Source organism: Zosterops lateralis (genome assembly GCF_965231275.1).
Source record: "Zosterops lateralis genome assembly, chromosome: Z".
Lineage (NCBI taxonomy): Eukaryota > Metazoa > Chordata > Aves > Passeriformes > Zosteropidae > Zosterops > Zosterops lateralis.
This window is the reverse complement of record NC_139800.1, coordinates 27,068-47,489: the sequence shown is the minus strand read 5'-3', so window position 1 is coordinate 47,489 and position 20,422 is coordinate 27,068. Positions and strand designations below refer to the sequence as shown.

Below are 20,422 nucleotides of genomic sequence, written 5' to 3'. Positions count from 1 at the left end.
TTTCCTCTTGCAGGTAGTTGGCAAAAAAGGATGGAGCCAGTAGGAAGCAGAGCCCCTGGAAGGCCTCATCCCAGTCCAGCTGTTGTTTTGTGTTCTCTAAAAGTTTTTATATTTTTTCTGTTTTTATTTTTTTTACTTTATTTTATATTATTTTTAGATTTTTTTAAATTTTTCTATTTATTTTCATTCTTTTATTTTTTTAATTTTTAAAAACTTTTTCTTAATTTTTATTCAGTTTTATTTATTTTTTCATGTTTTCTTTGTTCCTTTTTTAAATACTATTTCTTACCCAGAGTACGTGGAAGTTTGGCCCTAAAGGAGAGAAAAACCAGGAAAAGACTGACATCCAAGAACACTAAATTCATTAGTGCCGCACTTTAATATAAAAAAAATAAAGCATAACATGAAAAAAGACCAACCATTCTCTGTTTTTTAGGAGACTCCCATTCTCTGCACACTGACCACCCTTCTGGTGGACTTCTACACAGAAACCATTAACTTGTTTATCCTATTTTTCCCTCCACATATTTTTTATGTTTTCTTTGTTCTTTTTTTTTTCTCCATTCTGTTTCTTACCCAGAGTAGGTGGAAGTTTGGCTGTTGGCAAGAAAGAAGTTGAAAAATGACCTCCCTGTCCATTGGGTGTCTGGATGTAATTGAGAGGGCAGTTAGGGAAAAACCTCTGTATTTTCTGCTGAATTAAAAAACCTGAATGGAGAAAGCTGTGAACACCGTGGTGCCTTTTTTCCCTTTCAGGTCTCATTCTCCCCATGCACAGTATTGCCAGCAGGAACTTGATGTCGAGGTGTATTTCAGTGGCAGCAATAAAACAATGCAGACATTTTATTTTGTAACTCTCCAAACCTCCTTGTTTATTAGCCAAGAAATCCGAAATTAAGCAAAAAAAAGAAACCCCAAAACAAACCCTCAACAAACAACCCCCTCCCCAAAAGGACGCAGCACAAGAAAATTATTTTATTATTATTAATTATTTTAAAGTTATTTTTATTAATTATAATTTTAATAAAGATTAAATATTTACCCCTTAGAAAACCAAGGTCATTCAATTTTAATTAAGTGTGGTTCTGGTGTCTTACGTTAATGAATTCACATAATTTAGAATATTGTTTAAAATACCAAGAAGTAAATAGAAAAAATACAAGTACAAAAAAATAAGAAAAATATAAGTAACAAAAATAATACTAGAAAATATGAAAAATAATATCAATAGATACACTATATTCTTATTATATGTTCCATATATTATAATATGCAATGTATACCTAATATAATGTGCATGATATGATAGGTAAATTATAATAATAGAAATAGGTAATATAAATAGATAAATTATAGTAGATCTATACATGATATAATGGAAATATCATAATAAGAAATAGAAGAAATATTTAAATATAGCCTAAAATGCAGGCTTTTTTGGCTTTGGCTTGGTGTATGGTGGGATTTTCGTAGTTGTTGTGGGTGGGGGTCTTTTGGGGCCTTTATTTTCAGGGATGTTTGGAAGGGGAATTTTGGCCACGTTCTTTTCTGCCTCCGCTCCCTGCGGCAGCGCTGCCACCGTGTGGACACAGAGCGGTACTGCAGCTCCCCCTGCCTGGCACTGGGCTGTGATCTGTAAGGCAATGTTGCCATCCTGTGGATAAATTTCGGTACTGCAGCTCTCCCCCAGGCTGTGATCTGTAAGGCAATGCTGCCATCCTGTGGATATAGAGCGGTACTGCAGTTCTCCCCCGTGCCCGTAGCAGCCCCGGGCTGTGAACTGTAAGGCAATGCTGCCATCTCGTGGATAAAAAGCGGTACTGCAGCTCTCCGCCGTATCAGCCCCGAGCTGAGCTCACGGGCAGTTTTGCTGCCCGAGGACCGAAAGATCACGGCCAAAAAGGCGAGAAAAAAGTGCAAAGACCCCGGACACGTGGCAGCCGGCTCCCTGCGCGCAACCTGGACCACGGAGCCGCCCGGGAGCGATTTTTCTGCGGCGTACGCCGGTGTGTGGACACGAGATGGGGGCTGAGCGGCGCCACGGCAGTGTTCGGGCAGGCGATGTGGTCAGGCGCCTGTGCGAGCAGCCGAGGGGGACATTTGGGGGGATGCCACAACCAAGATGGCGGCACGGCTCGGGGCGCTTGACCTTCTAAAGATGGCGGCCAAAAGGGCGGGAAACTGAGAGGACCTCATGTGTGTCTATCTGACTGCCTGCATAAAAATCCCGACCACGGCGCCGCTCGGGGACAATTTTCTGTGGCGTTTCCAGGTGTAGGGACACGCGCTGTGGGTTCAGCCGCGCCGCGGGCAGGTTCAGGGTAGACGTTTTAGTCAGGCGTCTGTTGTAGTCACCGATAGGGGCCTTAAGTGTGCCACAACCAAGATGGCGCCTCGGGTCGCTGCGGTTGACCTTCTAAAGATGGCAGCGTGGAGGGGCGAAAGTGACGTAATGCTCTCTGCCACCAAAAAAGGCGAGGTGTGACTAAAATGACCGAATGTTGACGAACAGCCGAGAATAGCCGACGGCTGACGGAAATCGCTGAGTTTCCCCGAACAGCCGAGAAGAGCCGACGGCTGACGGAAATCGCCGAATAGGCGAACCCAGCCGAGTTTCCCTGAACGTCGCCCCCTCAGCCGAACCGAACGAGCCCAGGGCAGTTCCGGGCCGGATTTGTACCTTTTCTTATTTTCTGAGGTTTTACATATGCATAATGTCTTACAGACTTTCTTCGTACATATTTATTTTTTGATCTTGGTTATTTTCGTTTGGAATAGCAATTACTTTATGTTTTTCTGGGCAAGCTCAGTTTTTAGTGGTGGTGGTCTCCAGGCCGTGGGGGGGGGTGTCTTGTTTTATTCTTTTTTTCACCTTTATCTTTCTCATGTGTGCTTTGGCTTTTTTTGGGGCAATTTTAAGAGAACATATTATTTTAGAGTCTGTGTTCTTTTCTTTATTTGTGCTCTTAATGCTGTTATTCTGTTGTTTAGGTTAGTTCTTCTAGTTCATTGTCTGGTTATTTGAAGGTTTCTTATTTGTAATGTTGAAATATGTGCAAAAAAGTAATAAGCACAGTGTTACTAAATATATTAGTATATTAATATATATAATAATATATATATAATATATATATGTAATATATAATAATGATTATATCTTATATATTTTAAAATACTACTTGGAATGTATTCTAATATACTATATTATATACTATATAATATACTATATAATATACTATATACTATACTAATATACATAATGTATACGGTCTTTAATTTACTATAAAGGATTAGTTGTGATTTTTCAGTTTATGCCTCAGAGGCCGGTTTAGATTAAATATCAGGAAGGAATTGTTCCCTGTGAGGGCGGCAGGGCCCTGGCACAGGTTCCCCAGAGAAGCTGTGGCTGCCCCTGGATCTGGTGGAAGGTGTCCGTGCCCTGGGTGGGGCTGGAATGGGATGAGCTTTCCCTTCCACAATTCAGTGATTCTGGTGGTCTGGCTGAGGTCAGTCAGCCTGAGGAGCTGTTTCAATTTCAGGCTGGAAGGTGAGTGCTCATAACTTACACTTGCATAAAAGCAAGAATGAACACTTAAAAAAATTCTAATGCATGATTTTTTAAAATATAAAAATACAAGGAGAGGTGCTTCCTTTTATTTTCTTCTGATTAAATTGTATTTCTCACTTACAGCCCTGTAGAAACCCTGTTCTGCTCTGGCTGCTGAAGGACACCCCAGATCATCTCCAGGTGCACCTGAAGGCATCTCCACACCGAGAGAGATTTGTTCTGTTTCCGCATTGACTCTGTTGAAAGGTGAACGCAGAATGTCCATGGGTCACCCTGCCAGCTCCACTTGGCTCAGCAGGCATCGCAGGGAGGGCGCTCCTGTCATCTCTCTGGTGAGTCTGGAGGTGGGTTTTTCTGCTGCTCTGTCCCAGAGGGGTTTTCTGTATTGCTGCTGTTGGCATCGTAGTGCTGAGTTGTGAGGAACATCACCTGTGTAAGGCAAATACTAGAAAAAAAACTCAAACAAACAAAACTGCCTTTTGTATGAGAAATTGCATTTTGTCCAGGAAAATCTCACCAGGCCCCGGGCACAGGAGGGTTCATTCCCATTAGATCAGGAGGGTGCACAAAGCAAACTTATAAAGGGCCTGGCTGGAGCCTGTTGGGGTCAGCCTTAGCAGCGGGAAGGGTGGCCAGAGGGGCTCAGGCAGGGCTTGGGGTGGGTCTGACCTGCACTGGCCATGTCTGCTCTGTCCTTGCTCAGGTGGGCAAAGGCAAATCTGACAACTGAGTGTGTGCTTGAGCCTCTCACTCAGCTGTCGGAGAATCTGTCTAGCAAATGGAAGCAGGCTTGGGTTTAGTTTGGTGTTCAGCACTTAAAAGTGGTCTTCAGATATTCCTCAGTAACTGTATCCTGAATTAAGGCTCCATGCCAGAGTTCTTTGGTGCAAGCATTGTTCTAATGGAGGGTGGTTGTTCCTCTGAACTGGATTTAATGTCTCTGTTATTTTCTGAACTTCTCATTTATTTTGCTGTGTTGTTGTGGATGTTCACCCTCGTACTCTGGACAGCAGTTTGGGGATTTTTTCCTTCATTCCCCAGCTATAATACATTTTTTTTTCCTTTTTTTTTTTTTTTTTTTTTTTTTTCCCATGGCAGTAAAATTCTCTGGAGCACTAAACCGGCTGCAGAATGGCATTTTCTCAGGGAGTAATGCTGCTTCTCCCAGCCAGCACTTCACTGTTCTTGGTGCCATTTTTCACTGTTTCCTGTAGCCCCAGAATCCGTGGCTGTCCCTCACGGTTCTGAAGGAGTGCTGTATTTGGATTTTTGGCTTCAGGATCTAAACTGTGGCATCTGGGCTCTATTCTAGGAACCCTGGAAAAGCAAGTTCTTATTCATGAGGAACCGTTAACTCTTGAAAGTCGAGCTGTCTTGCAAGAGGTGCTGCAAAGGGTGAGATTTAACCTGATATCATTCTTTGTTTAATCATTTCTGTGAAACCTTAATAAGCTTCAGCAGTTTCTGCAGAACAGATGGTTTCACCCAGAGCATTTCAGTGCATTGTAAACGTACTGCACTGCTTCATGTAATTGCTATCTTGTGTCATGGAAGATCTTCAGCAACTTTTCCTTCAATTTTCATGGTGATCAGCATTTTGTGTTTATCCAGCACAGCATCAGGTTCCTATTTGTGTCTCAATAATTTGATGGGTTGTTTCTAGTTCTGATTCACTTCTCCAGATCTTGACTTAACTTTGAGTCACGTCTCTTCTGCCTTTTGTGCAAATGGACTTAATGTTGTTGCTGTCACTTTGTATTGAAATATCGAGCAGCTTTTACTTCTGGGGTTCCCAAAGTCTGCCCTTGGCAGGTGCAGCCTGTGCTTCAACCTGGAGCCCTCAGTCCACAGGGAAATGGACCTTTGGGGAAGTTCTTACAGCTCTATTTAATGCTTTGTGGATGATGCTGATTTTCTGGAGGTAGGCTGTCCATTCTGACCCATTTTCTTCTCTCTCCTTGCAGACTGGACCTGCGAAAGCCTGAGGCGAGACCAGGATCTGCAAAATCTCTGAGTCTGTCTTGCTGAGGCTGAAGCCACGTTTGCTGTCAACGGTGACATTGTGGAAGATGCTAAAGACTGAAAACTTTGGGGTTTTTCCCCTGAATCACCAGACTCTGTCTGCAGCTGTGCCCTGTGTGTCTCTTAAAAGAGTTTCTGGGTTTAGAAAGGTTTTTACATTCTGCAATATTTACCTGTAACTCAATTGAAAAGAATCATATTCTGTCAGTGTGGTGTTAGTTGCTCTGAGTTGGTTAATTAAAATTATTGGTTTGAGGGTTTGGAGCAACCGTTGGGATGGCCCCTGGAGCTGGCAGCTCTTGTTTAATTTCTCTTCATTCCTTTAATCTCTTTCAATTACTTCTTAAGCAATTACTGCAATTAGGATATACAATGAGGACAGCAGAATTTCTGCCTTGTTGGATTGGGAAATCCAAGCCGAGGTCCTTGGAGAGATTGAAAGGATGGGGAGCTGAGCCTCAGGGTGGGTTCTGACAGTGAGAGTTTGGTGAGGAAGAAAAGAGAGATCCCCAAAAGTGATTAAGGTCAGTTCTGCTGGCTTTGGGTGCTCCTATCCCCAAAAATTCATTCTGGTTAAATGGGACTTGAAGAAGGCGGGGCGCTGGGCGGACTCGGGGCGGAGCCGGGGCGCTGTGGGGCGGGGCCCAGAGGCGGCCGGGGGCGGGGCCGGGCGGTGCCCAGAGGCGGCCAGGGGCGGGGCCGGGCAGTGCTGGGGGCGGGGCCCAGAGGCGGCCGGGGGCGGGGGCGGGCAGTGCCGGGGGCGGGGCCCAGAGGCGGCTGGGGGCGGGGCTGGGCAGTGACGGGGGCGGGGCCCAGAGGCGGCCGGGGGCGGGGGCGGGCAGTGCCGGGGGCGGGGCTCCACGGGCGCGGGGTGGGTCCCAGGTGCCAGGACCCCGGACCCCACCGGAGAGTTCCACACCGAGCTCATAGAGCATCGGCTTTTTCCGGCACCGATTTGAATCCCCGCCCGGCTCCCAATTGGCGGGCTCGTTGAGGCATCGGCGCTGATTGGACAGCGGGCCCCGGGAACCGCCCCCGGCTCCGCCCCACGCTCAGCATCGACCCCGATCCCCCCCCCCGGCCCCGATCCCCCGGCACTGTGGAGGTGTAATGGATAATGAGGGGACAGGCCAGGCACAGGTGGGAGCGGTAATGGATAACGAGGGGGCGGTTTAAGAGGGGGAGCCTCAGCTCAGTTCGGTATCCAGCTGAGAGCAGTGAGTGCTCAGGTCCTGGCTGTGGTTCTTGGAGTGAAGGCAGGAGCACGTGGGTTTGGAGCGTCACTTCTGGAGGCCACGAGGGACAAACCTTTATACCCAGCAGCAGCAGAAGGTAAACCAGTGTGGGTTTATAGGGGGAATTTTTTTTTCTTTTTCAGCTTCGTCTCACCAATCCCTCCCCGGTGCTCCCAGAAGAAAAAGGAGTTATGGAGACAAAAGGAGTTCAAGTTGATTGAAGAAACTCCTTTTTCTGTTGTTTTCTGTGTTTGAACTGGAGGGAACTTCTCTTCAGGTGGAATTTTAAGGAATAGTTGTAGTTCTGTGTGGTTTTTATTCAATTATATGTTCTTAGGTTGTGTGTGGTGCTTTGTGTGATTTTTTTGGTATTATTTGTTATATATAATTGGGTTTTTGAGTGAAGGTAACTTTATGGGTAGGTTTGTTTGTATTTGAGGTAGAATTAATTTAAGTAGCTCTTTTTGAGGGACTTCTGAAATGTGTTATTGGGGTTTTGTGTGTTGTGTGGAGGGATTCAGGTTGGGTAGAGCTGGTTTTTTCTTTTTGGTGGTTTTTAATGATTTATTGTGTGGCTTTATTCTGTTTATAGGTGGTGTGATGAGGGATATGTGGTGTATTTATTTCATGTTAGAATTCATAGTTCACATTGGTCAGAGTATTTTTGAACTGAGTTTTGTTGTTGAATCGTTTTTTGGGGATATTGTGTTTTTCCAGGGTTTGTTTTCTAAGGTTTACAGTGGTGTAATAGGCTGTGGTGTGAGGTGTAGGGGAGGATTTTATTTATTTAGTGGTGGCTTTTATCATAATGAGTGTGTTGTGTTTGTTTTAGTAGGTTTGAGACAGTGTGAGTTAGGTAATTTTTAAGGTTTCTTAATATTTATAATTAGATATTTGTTTATTATATTATAGGGGTTTTTATATAGCATGCTTAACTACAGTATACATTTTATAGTTTTGGATAATTTAGGAGTTATTGTTTGTAGCCAAATGGATCTTTTGGTTTTGTGTGTATTTATAGGTGGTCTGTTTGTTTTGATGGTTTTGAGGAATTATGGGTTTATTGAGTTAGGAGTAATTGTTTTTGGTGCTGTTAATTTGAGTATATTTGTGCTATTTTTTATTTTTTTGCATTGATTTGTTTATTGTTGTGCTTCTCTGGGTTTTTTAGTCTGCAGCAGGTTTAAGCAGTCTGAAGAAAAAGGAAAAAAAATTCTTTGCTTTGGCTGGCTAAAACTAACAAAGAGCAAAGGAGATCTGTGTGCTGCAGTCTGTCTGTGCTTGGGCTGAACACACTGGACAGGGAATGCACAGGAGTGAACAGTGTTTTCTTAAAACAGGCTGCATGCTTTTTCTTTCCTTGCTTTGCTCTCAAAATCAGTCTGGAAGGTACAGAAGGCATTTTTGAAGTAGTTATTTTAAATCTTTGAGGTTTTTTGGCACTTAAAATATTTGTTTTGGAGGAAGTTTGTTTGAAGTTTTTGCTTAGTTATAATGAGATTATTGTATTTTTAATTAGGTGTTTTTAGTTTTTATTGTAGATAAAGATTGTGGCTTTTTTGTTATGTTCTTAATGGAAAATAGGATTTGTTTTTGTATATAGTGATGGGATTGGTGTATATGGTGTTGACTAAGGATTAAAAATTCTGTGGTTTTGATGCATTAGATTAATGAATTTATATAGTTTAAAAGGCGTAGGTTTTATGCTTATTTAGTAAGAGGCAGGTCTTTAAGTCGGGAGTTCTGGATGTGTATTTTGGAGTTCTTTTGAGGATAATGGAGATGGGGTTATTTTTATTATATTTTATATTATACTATACATTATTATATTATATGTTATATAATATTATATATATTGTATTATATAATATATTATATATATTATATTATAGTATACGTCATTATATTGTATTATATTGTATTATATTGTATTAGGCAGTTTGAATATCAGTAATAAGAGTTGGCTTTTTTTGCTGGACTTCTATTTGTGTTTTCTACAATTGATATAGTTGTGTGGTCAGGGCAGTGGTGTTTCTGGTGCAGCTCTGAGCATCCCTTATTGTTTGTGTGTTTCAGGTGGTCACTTGTCTCACACTGAGATCCTCTCACCCAACAGCCCTGCTGAGATCATCCGTGGATGTTTGGTTTTCTTTATGGCACCTGACTGAGACAGCAGGAATTTCCCTGAGGCAGAGACAGCCTTCCTTGGCCCCTGATGTGGATTCTCATCCCTGGACATCCCAGAGATAAGTGAAGGGCTCAAAGCCACAGAGGAGGTGAAAGTGGGGTGTGGGTTGGGAGTCACCGGGAGGGATTTTTGGGTCAGGTTTGGAGATGGGGATGTCAAAGATGTGACCCCTTTAGGGCACGTGAAGGGAAGGTCTCACAGTGCTGAGGTGTGCAGGGCAGAGCAGTCCCAGGGCACGTCGTGTCCCTTGTCTGTTGTGCCCTCTGTGTCTGTTGTGTGTTTTGTTTTGTGTGTCTTTTGCGTTAACCCTTCAAGGGGTCTTTTGGAGACCCCGGGCATCGTTCTTAACATCTCCCTGTTCCTTGGACAGGCACTGATATCATTGAACTTTGACTCAGGTGCTCAGACACACATCAGAATCCATCTCTCTTCACAACCATCCAGGCTGGTGCCTTTCCAGGTCTTGTTCTGAGCTGTATCCACAGCTGTGCCCTGCTGTGATCCATTCTGGCAGATTAGGTCTTCTAGAAGTGCACAGCCGAGTGGAGGATTCTGCCCATAGGATTCTCAGGAATCCATCCCTGCGTTTCTTGGGGTCAGTGATCCCGTTGGCATCTTCTTCCTGCAGGGTTCTCTGAGCCTGGTCAGCTCCCCATCGGTCTGACCTCGGTCATCTCATTGCGAGTTCTGTCGGTCCTCAGGGTCGTTCTTCTTGCCGAGATATTTCTGTCCCTGTTGTGTCCCCCCTTTTGTCCTGTCCTGTGTCACGGGTGTTGGTGTGTTTGGCCTGGAGCTGCTCTGCCTTGTTGCTCAGTCTGGGTGTGGGGGGAATGGGACAAGTCCTGGGGGCTGGAAATTTGTCATGTGGGGTGTAGTTGGGCTGTAGAGGGTATTCCCGGGTTGACACAAAGTGTCTGGAGCTGTCGAGTTCTCCTGCAGCACTTTGACTCTTGTCCTGACTTTGTTTCAGATGCAGATGGATTAAATCCCTGGCAGAGTGTCCCATCCTGTGTGAGGGGGCTCCCCTGAGAAGGTCAGTCACTGTTTGTGTTTGCAGGGGAGTGTAAATGGTGGCCATGTTACAGCACTGCTCTTTGTCTTTATTTTTAGGAGACAAAGCTGGATCTCTGCAGTCAAGGTGAAGTGGACGAGGTGAGCAGTGATGGGTGGACAGAAGCAGTTACTATTGCTCCAGCCTCACTTGCTGGTGGAATTCTGAGCATTCACTGTTATTTTTTTTTAAATTTATTTTAGGTGGTCCCCTTGGCAGATGAGCTGGCCCAGGATGCCAGAGGAGGGCGGATGGGTGCAACATTAAGGTTCACTTGTGCTGTGCTTCAGTCAGAGCAGGGAGGTTGCTGTTTCACAGTAACTCAGCATGATTTTTCCTTTTTTGTTTCTTTGCAGGTGCTGCTGCTGCCCCAGGTGTGCCAAGGAATAGAGGGAGGGGGTGAGTTGGCACTTGTGCAGGTGGCCCACAGGTGAGTGCCGTGCTCAGTGTGTCCCTTTTCCTTTTGCTGGGTTCACTCTGGGCAGCCTCTGGAGTGGGGGAAGATCTGAGGGGGAGCCAGGACAGCAGTGCAGAGGAGCCCGGGGTGACTCTTTTGGAGGGGAATAGTCACATTTTCTGTTCTGTGGTCCCAGGTCGTGTGAGGAGGTGCACAGCTGGAGTTTGGATATGGCAGCACTGAGAGAACATCTCCAAATCCACGGAGCCAACACGTTCATTTCTGTCCAGGATGGATTTTGTCTGCTTGTATTCCAAAAGTTAAGTTGTTGGGGTTGGTGGTTGGGAGAAGGGGAGAAACCTTTTCAGTCCCAGGAGGCAATTTAAAGTTACCTTAGAGAGGAGAGGGCCCTTGTGGGATGGACCCCTCAGGAGTAAAAAGAGTGAGGGTGACACGAAGTGTCTGGAGCTGTCGAGTTCTCCTGCAGCACTTTGACTCTTGTCCTGACTTTGTTTCAGGTGCAGATGGATTAAATCCATGGCAGAGTGCCCCATCCCTGGTGAGGGGGCTCCCCTGAGAAGGTCAGTCACTGTTTGTGTTTGCAGGGGAGTGTAAATGGTGGCCATGTTACAGCACTGCTCTTTTTTTTTAGGAGGCAAAGCTGGGTCTCTGCAGTCAAGGTGAAGTGGACGAGGTGAGCAGTGATGGGTGGACAGAGGCAGTTACTATTGCTCCAGCCTCACTTGCTGGTGGAACTCTGAGCATCCAGTGCTGTGTGTTTTAGGTGTTCCACTCACATGATGCCGAGCTCCCCTCACCAGCCAGACAGTGGGAGCATTACAGGACTCTGTGGTGAAGCCTTGACCTTCTCCATTTGAAGGGGCCATCCAGGTGGGCTTTGGTAACAGCCGAGGAGTTGAGGTGTGTCAGGGAGGAGGAGCGAGGCTCTGCTCAAGTTTCAGCAATGCCACATCACCTTGTCTGCTCTTAACCCAGGCACACCCCGCAGTGTTGGTGTCTGAGCAGAGCTGGAGCACAGGGCCCGAGGACCTGGGTGTGCTTAGGAGGTGGTGAGTAGCAGAATTGCTGGTTTTTGGCCAATGTGCTGCTGAGATCACACGGTCACATTTGCTTTTCTTTATTGTAGCTGAGTGCGAGACACCAGCCCAGTGACAGCAGGAATTTCCTCGAAGCAGAGGCGGCCTTTTTTTGTACCTGACATGGATTTGCATCTCCAGATGTCCCAGAGATAAGTGGAGGGCTGGGAGCCACAGAGGGGATGAAAGTGGGGTGTGGGGTCAGGGGTCACCAGGAGGGGTTTTTAAATCAGGTTTGGAGATGGGGATGTCCAAGCTGTGACCCCTTGGGCTGTGTAAAGGGAAAAGTCTCATTTTTGATCCCAGTGCTGAGGTGTGCAGGGCAGAGCAGTCCCAGGGCACGTCGTGTCCCTTGTCTGTTGTGCACTCTGTGTCTTTTGGCAACTCGTCTCTTTCATGTCTTTTCTCTTTGCCCTTCAAGGGGCCTTTTAAAACCCCTGGCATCAATCTTAGCATTTCTGATCTCTGCATTCCTCAGCCAGGTGCCTTTGATTCAGGTGCTCAGACACACATCAGAATCCATCTCTCTCCACAACCATCCAGGCTGGTGCCTTTCCAGGTCTTGTTCTGAGCTGTATCCACAGCTGTGCACTGCTGTGATCCATTCTGGCAGATTAGGTCTTCTAGAAGTGCACAGCTGAGTGGAGGATTCTGCCCATAGGATTCTCAGGAATCCATCCCTGCGTTTCTTGGGGTCAGTGATCCCGTTGGCATCTTCTTCCTGCAGGGTTCTCTGAGCCTGGTCAGCTCCCCATCGGTCTGACCTCGGTCATCTCATTGCGAGTTCTGTCGGTCCTCAGGGTCGTTCTTCTTGCCGAGATATTTCTGTCCCTGTTGTGTCCCCCCTTTTGTCCTGTCCTGTGTCACGGGTGTTGGTGTGTTTGGCCTGGAGCTGCTCTGCCTTGTTGCTCAGTCTGGGTGTGGGGGGAATGGGACAAGTCCTGGGGGCTTGAAATTTGTCATGTGGGGTGTAGTTGGGCTGTAGAGGGTATTCCCGGGTTGACACAAAGTGTCTGGAGCTGTCGAGTTCTCCTGCAGCACTTTGACTCTTGTCCTGACTTTGTTTCAGATGCAGATGGATTAAATCCCTGGCAGAGTGTCCCATCCTGTGTGAGGGGGCTCCCCTGAGAAGGTCAGTCACTGTTTGTGTTTGCAGGGGAGTGTAAATGGTGGCCATGTTACAGCACTGCTCTTTGTCTTTATTTTTAGGAGACAAAGCTGGATCTCTGCAGTCAAGGTGAAGTGGACGAGGTGAGCAGTGATGGGTGGACAGAAGCAGTTACTATTGCTCCAGCCTCACTTGCTGGTGGAACTCTGAGCATTCACTGTTATTTTTTTTTTAATTTATTTTAGGTGGTCCCCTTGGCAGATGAGCTGGCCCAGGATGCCAGAGGAGGGCGGATGGGTGCAACATTAAGGTTCACTTGTGCTGTGCTTCAGTCAGAGCAGGGAGGTTGCTGTTTCACAGTAACTCAGCATGATTTTTCCTTTTTTGTTTCTTTGCAGGTGCTGCTGCTGCCCCAGGTGTGCCAAGGAATAGAGGGAGGGGGTGAGTTGGCACTTGTGCAGGTGGCCCACAGGTGAGTGCCGTGCTCAGTGTGTCCCTTTTCCTTTTGCTGGGTTCACTCTGGGCAGCCTCTGGAGTGGGGGAAGATCTGAGGGGGAGCCAGGACAGCAGTGCAGAGGAGCCCCGGGGTGACTCTTTTGGAGGGGAATAGTCACATTTTCTGTTCTGTGGTCCCAGGTCGTGTGAGGAGGTGCACAGCTGGAGTTTGGATATGGCAGCACTGAGAGAACATCTCCAAATCCACGGAGCCAACACGTTCATTTCTGTCCAGGATGGATTTTGTCTGCTTGTATTCCAAAAGTTAAGTTGTTGGGGTGGTGGTTGGGAGAAGGGGAGAAACCTTTTCAGTCCCAGGAGGCAATTTAAAGTTACCTTAGAGAGGAGAGGGCCCTTGTGGGATGGACCCCTCAGGAGTAAAAAGAGTGAGGGTGACACGAAGTGTCTGGAGCTGTCGAGTTCTCCTGCAGCACTTTGACTCTTGTCCTGACTTTGTTTCAGGTGCAGATGGATTAAATCCATGGCAGAGTGCCCCATCCCTGGTGAGGGGGCTCCCCTGAGAAGGTCAGTCACTGTTTGTGTTTGCAGGGGAGTGTAAATGGTGGCCATGTTACAGCACTGCTCTTTTTTTTTAGGAGGCAAAGCTGGGTCTCTGCAGTCAAGGTGAAGTGGACGAGGTGAGCAGTGATGGGTGGACAGAGGCAGTTACTATTGCTCCAGCCTCACTTGCTGGTGGAACTCTGAGCATCCAGTGCTGTGTGTTTTAGGTGTTCCACTCACATGATGCCGAGCTCCCCTCACCAGCCAGACAGTGGGAGCATTACAGGACTCTGTGGTGAAGCCTTGACCTTCTCCATTTGAAGGGGCCATCCAGGTGGGCTTTGGTAACAGCCGAGGAGTTGAGGTGTGTCAGGGAGGAGGAGCGAGGCTCTGCTCAAGTTTCAGCAATGCCACATCACCTTGTCTGCTCTTAACCAAGGCACACCCCGCAGTGTTGGTGTCTGAGCAGAGCTGGAGCACAGGGCCCGAGGACCTGGGTGTGCTTAGGAGGTGGTGAGTAGCAGAATTGCTGGTTTTTGGCCAATGTGCTGCTGAGATCACACGGTCACATTTGCTTTTCTTTATTGTAGCTGAGTGCGAGACACCAGCCCAGTGACAGCAGGAATTTCCTCGAAGCAGAGGCGGCCTTTTTTTGTACCTGACATGGATTTGCATCTCCAGATGTCCCAGAGATAAGTGGAGGGCTGGGAGCCACAGAGGGGATGAAAGTGGGGTGTGGGGTCAGGGGTCACCAGGAGGGGTTTTTAAATCAGGTTTGGAGATGGAGATGTCCAAGCTGTGACCCCTTGGGCTGTGTAAAGGGAAAAGTCTCATTTTTGATCCCAGTGCTGAGGTGTGCAGGGCAGAGCAGTCCCAGGGCACGTCGTGTCCCTTGTCTGTTGTGCACTCTGTGTCTTTTGGCAACTCGTCTCTTTCATGTCTTTTCTCTTTGCCCTTCAAGGGGCCTTTTAAAACCCCTGGCATCAATCTTAGCATTTCTGATCTCTGCATTCCTCAGCCAGGTGCCTTTGACTCGGGTGCTCAGACACACATCAGAATCCATCTCTCTCCACAACCATCCAGGCTGGTGCCTTTCCAGGTCTTGTTCTGAGCTGTATCCACAGCTGTGCACTGCTGTGATCTATTCTGGCAGATTAGGTCTTCTAGAAGTGCACAGCTGAGTGGAGGATTCTGCCCATAGGATTCTCAGGAATCCATCCCTGCGTTTCTTGGGGTCAGTGATCCCGTTGGCATCTTCTTCCTGCAGGGTTCTCTGAGCCTGGTCAGCTCCCCATCGGTCTGACCTCGGTCATCTCATTGCGAGTTCTGTCGGTCCTCAGGGTCGTTCTTCTTGCCGAGATATTTCTGTCCCTGTTGTGTCCCCCCTTTTGTCCTGTCCTGTGTCACGGGTGTTGGTGTGTTTGGCCTGGAGCTGCTCTGCCTTGTTGCTCAGTCTGGGTGTGGGGGGAATGGGACAAGTCCTGGGGGCTTGAAATTTGTCATGTGGGGTGTAGTTGGACTGTAGAGGGTATTCCCGGGTTGACACAAAGTGTCTGGAGCTGTCGAGTTCTCCTGCAGCACTTTGACTTTTGTCCTGACTTTGTTTCAGGTGCAGATGGATTAAAGCCATGGCAGAGTGCCCCATCCTGTGTGAGGGGGCTCCCCTGAGACGGTCAGTCACCGTTGATGATGAGAGTCCCATCTTTCACATTTATTGACACTCCAGTGCAGGGCACCTGCATTTACAGCTCCAAAGAAGTGAGTCCCTTAGTAACCCCCCCTGGGGAGCAGCTGGAGCCTGCTCTGGGCTGGGCTGGGGGAGCAGACACTTGGGGTGACACAGCTCCACACTGAGGGGGCTTGGGAAAATGCCTTTGTCCAGGATTTTTTTTTTTTTTAAATTTTTTTTCACCTTCTATTAGGTTTTAACCATCAACTTGGTAAAAATACACACTAGAGACAGTTTTTGGTTTTTTTTTTTTTTTTTTTTTTTTGTTTTTTTTTTTTTTTTTTTTTTGGGGTTTTTTTTTTTTTTTTTGTTTTTAATAGCTCTGAGACTTACATCTTGATTTTCAGACTCTCTTTCATGGCCAACGTTTTTGTTGAAAACCTTATTTTGAAATGTGCTGCTTCAATTAGAAATATATTGTAAAAATACCTTTAATGTCAGAAGACTAAAGCACAAACACCAACATGCCCCCACCTTAATGTTTAGCAGCAAAACTTGATCTTTACTAAAGCTAAAACTTCATTTTTTTGCTGCTAAAAAAGTTAATGAAGGTGTTTATCAGCTTTTGCTGCCCTTTGGTGATACTCAAGGTCATTAAAAAATTGCTCTACTTTTTCTCAAATAAATACAGAATTTAAACCTCCCTCATTCTCTCCAGACTAGAAACATGTGAATTGATTTTTGATCTCCTTTCTTTGGATTTCTATGGGTTTTAAGCTGCATGGAGAAGGTGTCTGTGGACACGGCACCCAGGGCATGGTGCTGGGGAGGGCAGGATGGGAAAGAACTGCTCAGAAATTCAGCAGCAGCAGTGGTTTGGGAGCTGGTGATCCTGCCTCAGCCACACTCCCCTGGACAGTCTGTGCAATGACAATATTCCTATTTTCCCTCCTGAATGTGGAGTTGGAGGAGAACAGAAGTCTTTGGTGGAAAGAGGAACAGCAGGGAACAACTGCTGTTTGTGTCCTCAGAGAGCAGTGGGGAGAGCCTGAGAGAAACACTGGCTGGCTGAGGGATAGTTGTGTCCCCTCTGGAATAAATCCCTGTGTCTCCTCAGAGCTGCTGGTTTGCAGTAGAGTTTGGGCACATTTTGCTGCAGCTTTGGTTTCTTAATACCTGGAAATCCATGGATTGCTGGGTGATTTCCATAAGTTCTCCTATTTTGTAGGAGCTGGAGGGTGAGGTCAAGTATTCTGAGGGAGGCCCTGGCAAAGCTGCCAAGGGCAAGGAACACGGAGCATCCGGGGGCTTCTCCCACCTGAGTTTCTCCTGGAGCGTGTTGCGTGTCATGCTGGATGTTTAACCCGGCTTTGGGGTGTTCTCCTGCAGTCCCAGCTCCAACTGCTGCCCCTGAGCTGAGGCCTTGCTGTGTCCCAGCACTAAACCCGGCAGGTGGGTCCTGCTTTTCCAGCCCTTTAATCCCACGGGCAATCCCAGATTCCCGGAGCTCCCCTGGGCACAGCCTGGACTCGCTCCCTGGGAGCTGCACTTCAGTCTGCCTGAACCAAGGACCTCCTGTTTGAAACTTTATTCCTGCTGTTTTTCCTCTTGCAGGTATTTGGCAAAAAAGGACAGAGCCAGTAGGAAGTGGAGCCCCTGGAAGGACTTTTCTCTCTGACTCCTGCATAATTGCTTGACCATAACCAGAGACTCGGTTTGATTTCCTGCCTTTTCCAATAAATTTTTGCCTTCAGCTGGAATGTGTTCCTGGTGTCATCCTCCTCCTCCTCCTCCATGGATTTGTAAATAGAATTCCTGTTTTTTCCTAAGTGGAATTTTGTTATTCCAGCAATTGTGACTCTTTTGTTCCACTGAAACTTCCCAACTCTGCTGAGAGTTTCAGCTGCCAAATAAAAATAAGATTGGAGGGTTTTTTGATTGTTACTCCCACAAATGCAGATAATTCTTGGACAGGAGTAACTAGACCTGTTGAATTCCCACTTCCCTTTAAAATCAGAGCAGAGGCAGCAGATTTGAAATCATCGTTCCATGAACTTCCACCAAAAGTTTTCAATGTTAGAAATTCCTGAGCTTGTTTTCCAGGCAAGCTGGGCGTTAGATATTATTCCTTCCTTTTATTTGATGTTTTTCCTCTCTCTGATTTTAGTGAGGGAATATTTATTTTTTCCAATTTTCCATCCTAATTGGAATTTTGGTACTTCTTAGGGGACATTTCCAAGGAAATTTACCAAAATAAGGATGGTAAATCAGGAATTGTTCAGCACCATATCCACAGAATTCTGGGAATTCCCAGGAAAACTTCCTAAGTTTTAATTGCCATGGTTCATCTCTTTGTAAAGTTAAATTTACTGCATTGTTAATTACATAAATCCCATTAAAACTTAAATCCTGGCCTAGTTGCTGTTCCTTGGACACGAGGGGGTGGTTCTTTCCTGCCTTGGCACATGTGGGTGTTCATCCAAAGTGAACTTCCCGATAAAACAGATTTTGTTTTCCAAGCAAAACTGGGAATTGTCTACTAAACCTTATTTTCTGGGAGGCACTGGGTTTGTTTTTCCAATCAGTGCATAATCGAGGAAACTCCTGGAACTGTGCTAGGCAGTGGCATGAGGGGAGATCTGTATTTATTTATTTTCTTTTTTTTTTTTTTTTTTTTTTTTTTTTTTGTATTTTTTATGCTCTTTTATTTTATTGTGGTTTTTATGGGGTTTTTTGTTTGTTTTGTATTCTTTAAAAAATTATATTTTTTCTTCTATTTTTAAATTTTTAAATTCTAAATTTTAGATTTTTATTTGATTATTTATATTTTTATTTTCATGTTTTATTTAGCATTTTTAATTTGTATTTATTTTAATTTTTTATTAACTTTTATTCAATTTTATTTATTTTTATTTTATTTTTACTTGTTTTCTTTGTTCCTTTTTTTTTCCCATACTCTTTCTTACCCAGAGTATGTGGAAGTCTGGCTGTAAGGAAGAAAGAAGTTGAAAAATAACCTCCATGTCCACTGGATGTCTGGATACAATTGAGAGTGCAGTTAGCAAAACCCCTCTATTTTCTGCTGAAATAAACACTGTGGTGTAAACACTGTGGTGCCATTTTTTTCCTTTCAAGTCTCATTCTCCCCATGTACAGTATTACCAGGAGTAACTTGATGTCGAGATTTTTTCAGAGGTAGCAGTAAAACTAAGTACACATTTTATTTTGTTACTCTCTGAACCTCCTTGTTTATTAACAAAGAAATCCAAAACAAAGCAAACAAAAAAACCCACCAAAACTCCCCCCAAACAACCCCCCCCCCCAAGAAAACACAGAAAGAGAAAATATGCCACTATTATTCTAATGAAAATTAAATCTTTTACCCTTAGAAAACCAGGCTAATTTAATTCCAATTAATTGTAGTTGTGAGGTGTTAATGAATTTATATAGTGTAAAATATAGTGGAAAATATAAACAAACAGGAATTAAAAAATAAATACAAATAAGTAACAAAAATAGAAATATATGAAAAATATCAATAAAATAAATTATTACGTGTTATGTATAATATATATGAGATATCAATATAAAGGATAATTTGTAATGATAAATATACATATCAAAATTATAAATATAAAAAACATTGAAATATAGCTTAAAATAAAGGCTTTTTTGGTTTCACTTTGGTTGATGGCAGGGTGTTCTTGGAGTTGGGGTTGGGGGTCTCTTGGGGCATTTATTTTAAAAGATGTTTGGAAGGGCATTTTTGGCCAAGTTCTTATTTGCCTCCACTCTCTGCCTGTCCCCTTGGCCCGAGATGAGCGGCAGTGCTGCCACCCTGTGGGCACAGAGCGGTACTGCAGCTCAGCCCCGGGCAGAGGTGAGCAGCAGTGCTGCCACCCTGTGGGCACAGAGCGGTATTTCAGCTCTCCCCCGTGCCTGTCCCCAATGTGTGCAGCAGCCCTGGGCTGAGGTGAGCGGCCGTGCTGCCACCCTGTGGGCACCGAGCGGTACTGCAGCTCTCCCCCGTGCCTGTCCCTAATGTGTGCAGCAGCCCTGGGCTGAGGTGAGTGGCAGTGCTGCCACCCTGTGGGCACAGAGCGGTACTGCAGCTCTCCCCCGTGCTGTTCCCAGCAGCCAGGAGGTGGCTGCTCTCTTTGCCAGGAGGCGAGGGGTGCGGAGCAGGGTGCCTGGTTTGCCCCGCTGCATTATGTTGCGGTGTTGCTGCATCACAGGAGGAAAGAGCTTGAGGTGCAAAGGTCTGAGCGGCATGGTGGGAAATGGGAGGTGAGGAAGGGTTGGGCTAAGGATGGAGTTAGTCGAGGAAGAGACATTTCTCATCCAAACTAAAGATCTGTACAATCCTAGCACTGCCTCGTGTTTAATGTGTTTTTACTTCATATTTATGTCATCACAAAAAGCAAGGAATGTAAATGTGACTGGTTCCCACTCTTGCAATGTGAAGATGTAAAAAAGCCTGTTGTGGTTTGAAAGCAAAGTGAGTGAGAGCCTCCAAGTCAAAAATACAATTTAACAGGTAGAAAGGTAAAAAAGTAAAATAAAATAAAATAAAATAAAAGCAATAATACCTAAGACCACTGACAGAGTCAGAATACAACCTGAGCAGGGTGGTGGAGCAGTCCAGATGAGGTGGTCTGTGATCCCGTAGAAAGGTCTGGGAGCTCTGCTCCTCTGGGAATCCAGTGGGTCAGGGCTGCTTGTACTGTCCCAAATCCCAGATTCTCTCCAGGTGGGAATGCTTGGCTCCTCCCCCTGGGTGGAGCATCTCCCAATGGGATGAGGAGTCATGAAGTGGGTCCTTGATGGCCCATTAAACAGAAAGCGCTCCTGGAGGGAGTTCCCTGTGAGTCCTGGGCAAGGCATTGATGGGCCATGAGCAGAAGAGCCCAAAGGAGGGGCCTGGGAAAACACTGCCCCACCTGGTTCCAACAGGTCATGAAGATGGTGATGGAATAAATACTTTAGTACATCCTACACTCCAACCCGGGACAGAGCCTGAATGAGAGAGAGGGGACTCCAGGTGGCTCTTTAAAGGTGCTGTTTTATTTCATAGATTGAAGTCACAGCAGT

The 20,422-nt window shown here is 45.7% G+C and overlaps 2 long non-coding RNA genes across 2 annotated transcripts in view; both read left to right on the top strand.

The window, feature by feature from the left end:
• Positions 1-20,422, top strand: part of LOC310922799 — a 60,203-nt gene that overhangs the window by 20,659 nt on the left and 19,122 nt on the right. The gene's annotated exons all lie outside the window — the stretch shown is intronic.
• LOC310922802 lies at positions 2,628-4,964 on the top strand. The gene is made up of 3 exons (XR_014592498.1): positions 2,628-2,734; positions 3,692-3,900; positions 4,881-4,964. It is a non-coding gene; the product is annotated as an uncharacterized lncRNA (long non-coding RNA).